Here is a 12818-nt window from a genome sequence, read left to right as displayed (position 1 = left end):
TCAGGGAGGGGTGTCCTGGAGGTACAGAAGAGAAAGGGAATTTAAGAAGGTGATATTATTTTGGAATCTACAGACTAAATCCTAAGAAAATCAGTCATGAATATTCATTGGAAGGACTGATGCTGAACCTGAAACTCCAATACTTTGGCCACCTGACGTGAAGAACTGACTCCTTGGAAAAGATCCTGATATTGGGAAAAATTGAAGGCAGGAAGAGAAGGGGATGACAGAGGATGAGATGGTTGGATGGCATCACTGACTCAATGGACATGAGTTTGAGTAAGCTCCAGGAGTTGGTAATGGACAAGGAAGCCTGGCATGCTGCAGTCCATGAGGTTGCAAAGAGTTGGACATGACTGAGCAAGTGAACTGAACTGAACTGATAGAAACTGAAGGTTTAATCCCTGACTCCTGTCCTTTTGAAAGTGAAGTGAGCAATTTCCCTGGTTTTTGCTTCATGAACAGAGATGGAAATTTTGACTATTGGATAGAACTCTACAAAATACCAGATGCTATATTTGAGCAGAACTTCTCTGGGTCAATAAATTACACTTGAAAATATGTACCAAACCTCATTGAGGCTGCAGCAATTCTACAAGAAACATTTCAAAATAAAAGTGCAAGAAATGAAGAGGTTAGGGACTCATAAATGTCCTTTGATACTGAATCAGGATACAAGTTCAGAATAGCTCAGATGTAACAAATTTGGGCGGGGTGGGGGGGGGGAGCGGTAGGGGGTCGGGACTGAAGAAACTGCAATAGAAAATGACCTAAAATTATATCAAGTTCATGAACTTGTATCATGCTCATTTGGGTAAGTAAATAGATTCCCTTCCCTATCTGTGTCACAGGTGTGCCAAGGAAAGACATCTGGCACATACAGCCTTGCACAAATCACACAGGCTGGAGGATTTGGAAGTCAGTGGCATTGTCTGGGATTCTAATGTTTCTAACTTTTTCTTTGGACAGGTGATGTTGAAATTAGTACACGTTAGGGAAAAGGTTCAACGAATTTAAGAGAGCATGTGTTGTCATTCAGTTGCTAAGTCACATCTGACTCTTTGCGACCCCATGGACTGTAACATGTCAGGCTTCCCTGTCCTTCTCTATCTCCCAGAGTTTGCTCAAATTCATGTTCACTGAGTCGGTGATGCTCCCTAAACATCTCAAAAGATGAAGACTCTCATCTTTTGGAGTCCTCTACAAAAAGAACACACAAAAATGGCAACAATGCATGGAGTAGGTATTGTTTCATTTTATTCTGCTTGGTTTGCTACTTGTATGTTTGTAGACATCCTGTAGTTACATGGGATTTTTGGCCTCCTGGAGTATTACTGAATTATCTTTAGTGACCACTAAATCCACTAGAGAACAGGTCTTAATGCAATACTAACCATTGGTTGATATTTTGTTACCCATATTCCTGTGGCTTGGCTCAAATCAGAGCAAACAATGCATTTCAATTTAATGTAACTAGAGATCTTAGTGCTTAATAACAATACCACAGTCACAGTGAATCCTTTCATGCTTGGACTAAAGGATTTTTGTATTTGGTTCTTAATCAAAGATTGAAGTTACAGACTGAAGCAATTATGCTTTCAGTTCAGTTCAGTTCAGTCGCTCAGTCGTGTCTGACTCTTTGCGGCCTCATGAATAGCAGCACGCCAGGCCTCCCTGCCCATCACCAACTCCCAGAGTTCACTCAAACTCATGTCCATCAAGTCGGTGATGCCATCCAGCCATCTCATCCTCTGTCGTCCCCTTCTCCTCCTGCCCCCACTCCCTCCCAGCATCGGAGTCTTTTCCAATGAGTCAACTCTTCGCATGAGGTGGCCAAAGTACTGGAGTTTCAGCTTTAGGAAAATATAAAATTTGCTCGGTATTAATTTAGTTCCTTCTTCTCAGAGGATTTTTCTGGTGGACATTTTTTTTTTAATGAGACTTAGAAGTGTTTTTAGATGACTTAATGTGAGGATTATTCATTAATTTACTTAGAATTATATGAATGTTAGAAGTGCAGTCACATTTTTCCATTTTCTCTGTGGCTGTAAAAAAATTATTTTCTCCCAAGGTCTGATTAATATATTTTAAAAATATCTTAGACATGTGTATCATGTTCATGTAAGATATGTTGGGGGTGTGTATATGTGTGTGTGTGTGTGTATGTGTTTAAGTTGATTTCTGGCTTCTGTATTTTTGCTTGGCATTACAAATGGGTAACCTTGCCATATTAGACTTTAAAAAAGTAGTTTTTAGATTATGATGCTGAGTCAGAAATTTTTCTAGCTGGTAATACTTTATAAGACAGAATAATAAGCTATTTTTCTGAAGAACCACGAATAATCTTAATAATTGTTTATAATATACACTTGTACATACTTTCAGGGTAAGAAGTTTTCTTGGCAGTCATGAGTCCATCACATATTTTAGATGTGGGTTGCCATATTCAGTATATTATTTAACATGATTTATAACTGAGACAAAAGTGCCAAATTTTCCCACACTGAAAGATCTATTAAAAGATCTAGTTCAAACCAGAACTTCCTAGGGAGTAGAATAAAGACATCAATTGAAAATTCAAATTTTTGTGGTATCTGTAATTTTCTTACATGTTGCTAGAAAAGTAGTAATAGATGGAAAACTGGAGTCCTTCTTTATGTAAACATACATTTGTTATAATGATTGCATTGTATTTTGTGTATGTTTCATGGTAAATTAAACCACTCATTTTGTATAGATGGTGTTTCTTATGTATCAAATGTACATTGTCTACACAAAATGAAGACAGTCCGCCAGGCTTCTCTGTCCATGGGATTCTCCAAGCAAGAATACTGGAGTGGGTAGCCATTTCCTTCTCCAGGGGATCTTCTGATCCAGGAATTGAACCTGGATCTCCTGCATTGCAGTCAGATTGTGTACCATCTGAGCCACCAGGGAAGCCCTATGTACCAAGTGCAGTGTCACAAAATCTGTGGGCATGCCAGCTTTCAAAATGATACTATTTTTCTTATATAAGGTTTTAAAGTAATCACACTCATAGAAACAGAATGCAGAAGAGTTGCAATGGACCAGAGAGGGATAGGAGGGAGGATGTGGAGTTATTGCTCAATGGGTACAGACTTTCAGGTTTTCAAGATGAAAAGAGTTTTGGAGGTAGAAGACTGTGCTGATTACACAACAATGTGAATATACTTAAATCACCAGACTGTACACTTAAAAACGCTCAAAAGGGTAAATGTATCTAAGGAAAGGAAAGGAGGGGAGTTTAGGGTAAGGCATTTAGGCAAAAGTCCATCTCACTCACTAGGCCAACACAGCCTGTGAAAAAGAGAAGTCGGGAAATTTGGCTTCTTTAAAGAGACACCTAGGAGTAAACTTGGCTCATGACCGGTCCCACTTACCAGGAAGGGAGTTGGTGGGATGAGAGGAGCGACACTCGTATCTTGTGGCTTTTACCTATAGGCTGGAGGAAGTCTGAGAGGCTTGGATCTTTTTTCTTTTTTTATTATGTATTTATGTATGGCTGTCCTGGGTTTTCACTGCTGTGTGCGCTTTTCTCCAGCTGCAGCAAGTGGGGGCTACTCTTAGCTGAGGTGTGTGGGCTTCTCGGCTAGCTTCTCTTGTTGCACAGCATGGGCTCTAGGGCACTCAGGATTCAGTAGCTGTGACACGTGGGCTCAATAGTTGCAGTTTCCGGTCTCTAGAGCACGGGCTCAGTATGTGTGTTTGTGACTAACAACAGCAACAACTGCCATGTGGGATCCTCCTTGACCTGTTTCTCCTGCATTGGCAGGTGGATTCTTTACCACTGAGCCACCAGGGAAGCTCAGTTTGAGAGTTCTAAATGCACATTTTTATGACTATTCTGAACAACACTTTTTAAGCCACACCTGAGTGTGGTATTTTGGAGAAGGCAATGGCACCCCACTCCAGCACTCTTGCCTGGAAAATCCCGTGGATGGAGGAGGGAAGGCTGCAGTTCTTGGGGTCGCTGAGGGTTGGACACGACTGAGCGACTTCACCTTCACTTTTCACTTTCACGCATTTGAGAAGGAAATGGCAACCCACTCCAGTGTTCTTTCCTGGAGAATCCCGGGGACAGCGGAGCCTGGTGGGCTGCCATGTATGGGGTCGCACAGAGTCGGACACGACTGAAATGACTTAGCAGCAGCAGCAGAGTATAGGTATTGCATTTGACACTTTTTATTATTTTTTGTTTTTATTATTCTATCTCTGTGTTTTTCCCCCCACCCATGATATTCTTTAAAAGCTTGTAGAGTTTCTGGCTATCCCTCTACAAGTTTGGGGATGACAGTCCATTATAAGCATGTGCTAATATTTTAATGTAATCCCACTCCTAGGACTAGTCAGCTTGTATTTATGTATGTGTTTATTTTTAATTTTTGTTTGTTTGTTTTTTGTTACAAACCTTTCCCTCCATGTTTCAGTGACCTATTACTACATTAAAAAAAAAAAAAAGAAAGAAAAGAAACCTACCATGGAACTTAGCAACTGATAACAGCAACAAACAGTGATTTCTCAAGATTGTGTGGGCTGGCTGGTTTGGATGGGGTGGTTCCCACATGTTGTTGTTTGGGGTCACTCCTGGTGCACTCATCGAGGAGCTCCACTCAGGCTGGACCACGCAGATGACTTCAGTCATCTGCTGACTCAGCTGAGTGGTTAGATGGTTTGGGCCTAACCAGGCCTCTCTTTCTCTCCACGGAGTTTCTTCCCACTCAGTAGTCTGATCTGAGTTTCTTTATGTGGTGACGGGATTCTAAAAAAAATGGAAGCTTCAAGGCCTGGAAGTTACCCAGCATCACTTCAGCTGCATTCTATGGGTTAAAACAAGTCCCAGGCCAGCCCAGTTTCCAGAGGAGGGACACAGACTCTACGTCTTGGTGGTAAATGTGTCAGGAATTTACAGAAATGGGAGCAAGCATTGCTTGCTATATTTGCAGGCAATCTCTACTCCGTATACAGATCATTGTTGTTGTTTAGTTACTAACTTGTGTTTGACTCTTTTTGTGGCCCCATGGACTGTAGCCCGTCAGGCTCCTCTGTTCATGGGATTTTCCAGGCAAGAATAAAGGAGTAGGTTGTCATTTCCTTCTCCAGGGATCTTCCCGATCCAGGGATAGAACCTGCAATTCCTTCATTGGCAGGCTGAATCTCTACCACTAAGCCACCTGGGAAGCCCATATATACAGAATGAAATATTCTGCTTGAGAATGGGCCCAATTAATATTCTGAGGCTTTGCATCAAGCTTAACCTTTAGCAATATTATGTAATTCTTATGTGGGAAATTGTACAGTATAAACTACAGTTTTATGTAAAAACTTGCAGCCACTGAAGAGGGAATGAATTTTCTTTTCCAAGTATAGGCAAGGGCGAGTTTTGAGGCTTGAGATTTTGGGCATAGGGGTTTGAATCTTGGCTCTGCCACATATGAACACAGGATCCTGGACAACTTTCCCTTTCTGTTATGCACTTTTCTCCTTGGCATTTAGGATTTAGGTATAATAGGATTATTGTGAGGATTAAATGCATAAATATATATTAAAAAGTTTAGGAAAGAGCCCGGAACACAGCAAATACATAATAAACATTGGCTTTAAAAATAAAAATCATCATAAAAATGTGAATTATCATTACCTATTATTATAATGTAACATAGAAACGTTTATTTGGATTAAGTCTCTCAGAGCTGCAGTTTTCTGTAGTCTTATTAACTTTATTGTTAATCCTGACTATTTTTCCTGCTTTCCTGCCTCTTGCCAAGTAAAACAGTAGGTAAAAAAAAAAGCTGACAGCTGTGCTAAAAAAATGATTTACCAACTTTTAAATAATGCAATCCAATATGAAAAGACATAATTTACACTGTAGCCCAGGATGCTGTAATCCACTCAACTACACTTTATATTGTACAAATATTTCATGAAACAGTATGTATTTTCAAGTTGTGCTAGGAACTCTGATTTTTTTGTTCTATTCTATTTCAGTGAATCAATAACAAAATGTTGATTGTGACCCACTATTACTAATTTCATTACCTACTGAAGGGTTTGAAGCTATATATTATGGTCACTGGTTATTCAGCACATGTTCAACCCAGAAATTGTTTCAAGTGTAGTGCTATAATACTATGCCATATGTTCTTTCCATACAGGCCAATTTGATTATGGAGCAAAAAGTTTCTTGTCACAAATGTGGCCTGACCTCTCTAATCAAGAGGCTTCTAAATTCTCTCTTTGGCCCCCTGATGTGGAGAGCTGACTCATTTGAAAAGACCCTGATGCTGGGAAAGATTGAGGGCAGGAGGAGAAGGGGACGACAGAGGATGAGGTGGTTGGATGGCATCACCCACACGATGGACATGGGTTTGGGTGGACTCCAGGAGTTGGTGATGGACAGGGAGGCCTGGCGTGCTGCGGTTCATGGGGTTGCAAATAGTCAGACACGACTGAGCGACTGAACTGAACTGAAATTCTCTCAGTGGGACCTAGGGATCAAGGGAAGGTGTGTAACATGTTGTATTTTTGTATCATAAGAAACGAAGCGCCGTATTTGTCTGAAGCTAGATGGACCAGGCTAGAATTCCAACTTCACAACGTACTCCCTTATATTTTCAAACAAGTGATTTAAACTCAACTTTGGAGTCTTGGTTTTTTTTATCAGTTAAAGCAAAACACAGCTATTATCGACTTCAGTCTGAGTTGTGAACATTAAATGGGAACACATTCCCAAATGCCCAGCAAGGTGCAAGCAAAGAAGGCTCTCAGAATGCATTTATTGCTTCTTTATCCTATCATAGAACACAAACTTCCAAATTCACAGCTATTATTTAAGTTCGGTATTTTCTATTTTTCCAGGTATGTTGACTTGGTAGAATACTATGATTAAACCCTATTATTTCTTTAATGCAATTTAATTTCTACAACCATGTATTGTCTTGATATTCTACCTAATATTGCTAATAAGAATTATAGTTATTAATTATTTTGGAATGTGGATCAGAATTATGAAACAATTTTGCATTTGCAGCTTTTGGTTTGATCTCCCAGTTAACACATGATCGTGTGAAAAGGTGTGTACAGGAGAAAAACATTTCTGTTACGTTGCTAAATACATTACAGGATGCTTGGGGCTGGTGCACTGGGATGACCCAGTGGGATGGTATGAGGAGGGAGGTGAGAGGGGGCTTCAGGATTGGGAACATGTGTACACCCGTGGCGGATTCATGTTGATGTATGGCAAAACCAATACAATATTGTAAAGTAACTAGCCTCCAATCAAAATAAATAAATTTAAATTAAAAAGGCAAAAAAAAAAAGAAAAGAAAAAAAAGAAAGTGAGGTGCAAAATACAAGAACTGCCTTTCTCCTTGAGTCCAACATTTAAGGTTACCAGCGTTCTACTGCTCAGTCAGGTAGTATCTTTGCCATAGGTGAGCTAGTTTAGAAGGAGTCAGGAGGATATAATGATCATCTCGAATATGGAGCTCTAAAATGGGACTGATTATTTTAAAATTTCTTCCTTTAAGGCGGGGATTATGGAAGTGTGACTGAAGGCAGAGGGTGGCGGACGAGGGAGCGCGGGGAGAGGCCGTGACACTTCTGCCCTGTTCTGGGGTGCAGACGGCCGCCGCCCCCTCCTCTCCCACGTGGCAGGTCCAGACAGCCCGGCGCGGACAGGGGGCGGGGCCGCAGAGCCCTCCCTTGGCTATCCGGCCCTTCCTCGGGCCTGCACGGCGCCAGCTCAGTCCTCCACCGCCAGGGGGCGGGCGCGGCTTGCCGGCGGCGGGGGCCCATTGGTTGCGCCGGGGAAGCGGGGGAGGCGGCCCAGCGGCGAGCTGGCTTCCTTCTGGCCACTCGCAGGGGTGAGGGGAAGCCGGAGGAACCCAGGAGGAAGCGGAGGAGCGAACCGGAGGCGGCGGCGGCGGCGGCTCCCGTCGGCCTTCTGCAAGACTGACCGCAGGGAGCCCGGAAAGCGGGCGCGCGCGGCGGAGAGGCGGGCTGGAGGCCGGTGAGACGGACCGGGAGGCGGACCGAGCCGCGGCCGAAGGCAGGGAGTCTGAGGGAGGCTGGGGGGAGCCGGGCACCCACCTTCACCTTCATCCTCCGCTCCCGCCGCGATCGCCGGCCCGGGGCGTGCCGGGGTGGTCGGGGCGCGTCCCGCCGGGGGCAGGGCGCGACGGGAGCGGGGCACCGGAGCGTGGCGGGCCGGGGGTCCAGGCCGCCGGCCCCGCGCGGGCATCCCCAGCCGGGCGGCCAGTCTCCGGGCTCCGCGGAGGGCGGGGCGGCGCCTGCACCTGGCGCTCCGGCCTGGGGCTGGCACCTGGGGCGCGCGTCCAGCGCTCGGTCTCCAGCTCGGGTCGGAAATGCGGGCCGAGTGCTCTAAAGGGGCGGGGATGGAGTTGGATGTTGCGTTAGAACTCTGTGGAGGGCGATCTTGGCTCAGTTGTAAAGTTTCAGTGTCTTCTGAGCTGGAGGTACTTTTTACTTTTTAAACCTATCCAGCCCATTGGTATTCAGTATCACGGATGGACGTACTATTCTTTTTTCTTTTCTTTTTTTGCCACTTGTTTGCCGCTAAGCTCAGTTTTTACAATATGTTACAATTTGTGACCCTAGATCTTAAATAATGAGTGATGGACTGACAATCTCCAGCTGAAATTTTTTTTATTTTCATCACTCTCTGCATTTTTTAAAAAATTTCTGATCATACAAAACTGTTTAATTCACAGAACCTTTTCTTTGTTTCTTTCTATTTGGCCAAAAAGAGTATGAATACAGTTGCTTACGAGGCGCTGTGCCAGCTGCTTTCAGATGCACATTTATTTCTTAACGACCCATAGAGTATGTGTATTTTCCCAATTTTACTGAGAAAATATGAACTCCCCTAGAGGTTAGGTTCAAAAAGATAGAGACTAGCAGGAGATCCCAGACCCCTTGAACTCTTAACTACCTTTCAGGGCTAGTGATATCCTGTCAAATTTTATAGGTTTTGGGGAGACCTTAATGTTATTCATGCAGTGCATTATTGAGTACAACGGGATCTCCATTTAACTTAGAAAAATTCAAGTTACTAGCACCAGCAAGAGATTGGCAGAATCAGCATCTGGTTGTGGTCATATCCATATCATTAACTATACCTCTTTTTAAAGGCTGCCAGTCTCAAGTTCTGTGGCAGTTTACTAATTAAATCACAGCGTTTCTGCCGCCCCCGCCCCCCACTTTATACAGGTGTGAGAAGCTTTAGTCTGTGTAATGTTATCTAAACTCATTTTTCTTGATAGCAAGAAATAAAAAGAGTTTGATGCAGTGATACTCTCCCAGGGGATCTCTCAGAATCACCTATAAATGAGACTTCAAAAAAGGACACAAGTCAGGTTCCTCCCCAAGACCCCAATGGAGGGATCTTCTGTTTAAAAGGGAGTCAAAGTAAGACTGAGGGCCACTAGGTTAAAGTGACGTTTTAAATAAACTTAATAGCTGTTACAATTTTAAAAATAATTACTAAGTAACTAAATCTTTTTGTAATTAAAGAAGATACCTTAAAAAGGAAAAGATCATTGGAGAGAATGTCAGAGGATAAAGAGATTGTTGTTGAATGGTGATATGTAGTCCTTGTGGGGCATCAGAAGAGTCTTAACTTTTATTTAACCACATATTTTAAGTCTTAAATGGTCAGCCTCAGTATTTGAAAACTTGTATATTCATAATTAGACATACCAGAGTACTTATTTGTGCCTGCTGGTAATTATAGGTAACATGGATACTGTGAATAAGGCAGCCTTGGCTCTCAAAGCTACTGTACTTTCTCTGAGGTAGTGAGTCTTCCCCCACCCCCGACTCCTTACTTTTATAACTCCTTTCTCAAAGCTGAAAGGTCCAAGACCTAAGAAGTAAGAGATTTTGGTCTTATGTATCACAGAAATGCATCTAGCTGAGAATTTAGTAAATAGCAAACATTTGTCTTAAACTTAGTCCAGAAGAGTTCCTGAACCTGGGATCAGAAAATTGGGATTTTAAGCAGTAATTCTGCAATTAGTTCATTGCCCAATAGAGGGCATTGACCAACTTATTTAATATCATATTTTGCCTAATTTCCTTAATCTGATTGGGGTGATTGCACATGACTCCCAAGCTCTTTAAACTTGAAAAGGTTTTGTGAATTTTATTCTGCTCTTAAAATAGAGTCAGCTGATATTTTCTCAGGGGAGAAAATTATGTTCCACTACCTCTAAGTTTCCACAGTTTCACCCCATCAGTATTCTTCCATTGTCTTCTTCACTGGCCTGTTCATTTGATTCAAGCTATTTTTATTACTTATATCTCCCTTATTTCCAATCTAATTAATTTTCATTTGTTCTTTATTTTTCTAGCTTCACTCTGGTGAGTTTTTCAGTTGCCTTTAAAAATTAATCTATGTAACATAAAATTTACTATTTTTAAGTGTACAATTCTGTGACATTTAGTGCATTCATAGTATTGGGAGGTCATCACATCTTTTTTTTAAATAATTTATTTAATTGGAGGCTAATTACAATATTGTAGTGGTTCTTAACCATACATTGACATGAATCAGCCATGGGTATACATGTGTTCCCCATCCTGAACCCTCCTCCGACCTCCCTCCCCATCCCATTCCTCAGGGTCATCCCAGTGCACCATGTCAGGTCAGCCCTGAGCACCCTGTCTCATGCATCGAACCTGGACTGACGATCTCTTTCACATATGGTAATATACATGTTTCAATGCTATTCTCTCAAATCATCCCACCCTCGCCGTATCCCACAGAGTCCAAAAGTCTGTTCTTTACATCTATATCTCTTTTGCTGTCTCACATATAGGGTCATCATTACCATCTTTCTAAATTCCATGAATATGTGTTAATATACTGTATTGGTGTTTTTCTTTCTGACTTCACTCTGTATAACAGACTCCAGTTTCATCCATCTCTTTAGAACTGATTCAAATGCATTCTTTTTAATAGCTGAGTAATATTCCATTGTGTATATGTACCACAGCTTTCTTATCCATTCATCTGCTGATGGACATCTAGGTTGCTTCCATGTCCTGGCTGTTGTAAACAGTGCTGCAGTGAACATTGAGGTACACGTGTCTCTTTCAATTCTGGTTTCCTCGGTGTGTATGCCCAGCAGTGGGATTGCTGGGTCATAAGGCAGTTCTATTTCCAGTTTTTTAAGGAATCTCCACACTGTTCTCCATAGTGGCTGCACTAGTTTGCATTCCCACCAACACATCTTTTTAATTCTACATTTTCGTCACCCCAAAAGGAAACCTCATGTTCATTAAGCAATTACTCCCCGTTCCCCAACCTGTGGCAACCACTAGTCTGCTTTCTCTACAGATTTATCTGTTCTGAATATTCCATGTAAATGGAGTCATAAGATAGGTGATCTTTGTGTCTAGCTTCTTTTACTTCACATTATGTTTTAAAGGTTCATCCTTGTTGTAACCTGTATCAGCGTTTTGTTCCTTTCTATGACTGAGTAATATTCCATGTATAGATACATACCACATTATGTTTAGTATGCATCCATTGATGGATCCTTGTGAGTTTTTGTGTGCTAGTAAGAAAAAGTTATGTGGATGTTTGTAGCTGTGAGTCTGAATTGGTTTTCATCATGAGTTCTGCATGGCTTGTTTAGGTGGTATCATGGTTATCAGATGTGCTGCTCAGCTATCCATGTGCTGTGCTCTGCTAAGTTGCTTCAGTCATGTCCGACTCTTTGTGACCTCATGGACTGTAGCCCTTTAAGCTCCTCTGTTTATGGGATTTCCCAGGCAAGAATACTGGAGTAGGTTGCCATATCTTCCTCCAGGAATCTTCCTGACCCAGGATCCAACCTGTGTCTCCTGTTGTTTCCTGCTTTGGCAGGGGGATTCTTTACCACTGTGCCATCTGCAGTTAGGATATCATTAAATCTGTCTTGAAGGACCCGTGATTGACAAAAAATGAATTTCTAATTGGTTCAGAAAATGTTACACTAGAAGCGTCTTCCTATCTGTTCTTTGCAAATGGCTGCTAACTTGCATTCTTGATTTTGTGATAGAAATGACACACTCTCCAGGCCCTTGGGCAGATGGAGGCTCTTTGCTCCTCCATTTCTTCACGTAAATAATTTGACTAACAGAATTATGTCTGCCCTGGTACAGTGAAATTCTGAAGACTAACTTAAAGACTGTATAAATGAAGGGAATATATAGGGGACTTCTAAAACATTCGGAATAGGTACCTGTAACATCCCATCTGATACAGTGTGAAATACTAGAATTATAGGAAATGACAGTTATACTGTATGGAAATTTGTACCTTTTTCTTGCCTCTTTTTTGTAGTGATTTGTGAACTAGACACTACTTATGTTCAACTTATAGTTAAAATGTATTTAGTTTTATTTTGGCTACTGATCATATCTCTCCCTCCCTCCTTCCCTTTGTGTTTATCAGTCCATTCATCCATCTCTCTTTCTCCTCTTGGATGGTATAGTGTAAGATTAAAGTAGGTTACATTACAGCCATTTAGTCAGCAATTGTGGAACTCTGCAGGAGCTGACAGAACAAATGTCATTTTGTCTTGTTTTCTGTTTGGGATATGTTTGTACTCTTAGTTACAGAAATCTGATCCCCACTTCATTTCTTCAGTTGGATTATGAATGTTTAAGCAAAATTCTGATTTGGTAGAGAGGAAAGCTACAAGAAAATATTGGGATGATTTTAATTTACACAGGTGGCTGGTGTATATGCCTGTACGTTGCATACAGGAGTTGTAAGCATTGCAAACAGG

General features: G+C 41.8%; 1 protein-coding gene across 5 annotated transcripts in view; it reads left to right on the top strand.

The window, feature by feature from the left end:
* The first annotated feature begins 7747 nt into the window (after positions 1-7747).
* FAM3C (FAM3 metabolism regulating signaling molecule C) overlaps positions 7748-12818 on the top strand; it is a 53777-nt gene continuing 48706 nt past the window's right edge. The window contains exon 1 of one of the 5 annotated variants that reach the window (XM_069588274.1): positions 7748-8029. The gene's annotated coding sequence lies outside the window, so the exon portion shown is untranslated. Of the gene's footprint in view, positions 8069-12818 lie in introns of all 5 variants that reach the window. The other 4 variants (XM_069588276.1, XM_069588275.1, XM_069588273.1 and 1 more) reach the window with 4 other exon arrangements.

This window comes from Ovis canadensis, chromosome 4 (genome assembly GCF_042477335.2).
Source record: "Ovis canadensis isolate MfBH-ARS-UI-01 breed Bighorn chromosome 4, ARS-UI_OviCan_v2, whole genome shotgun sequence".
Lineage (NCBI taxonomy): Eukaryota > Metazoa > Chordata > Mammalia > Artiodactyla > Bovidae > Ovis > Ovis canadensis.
This window is presented reverse-complemented; position numbering and strand designations above follow the sequence as displayed.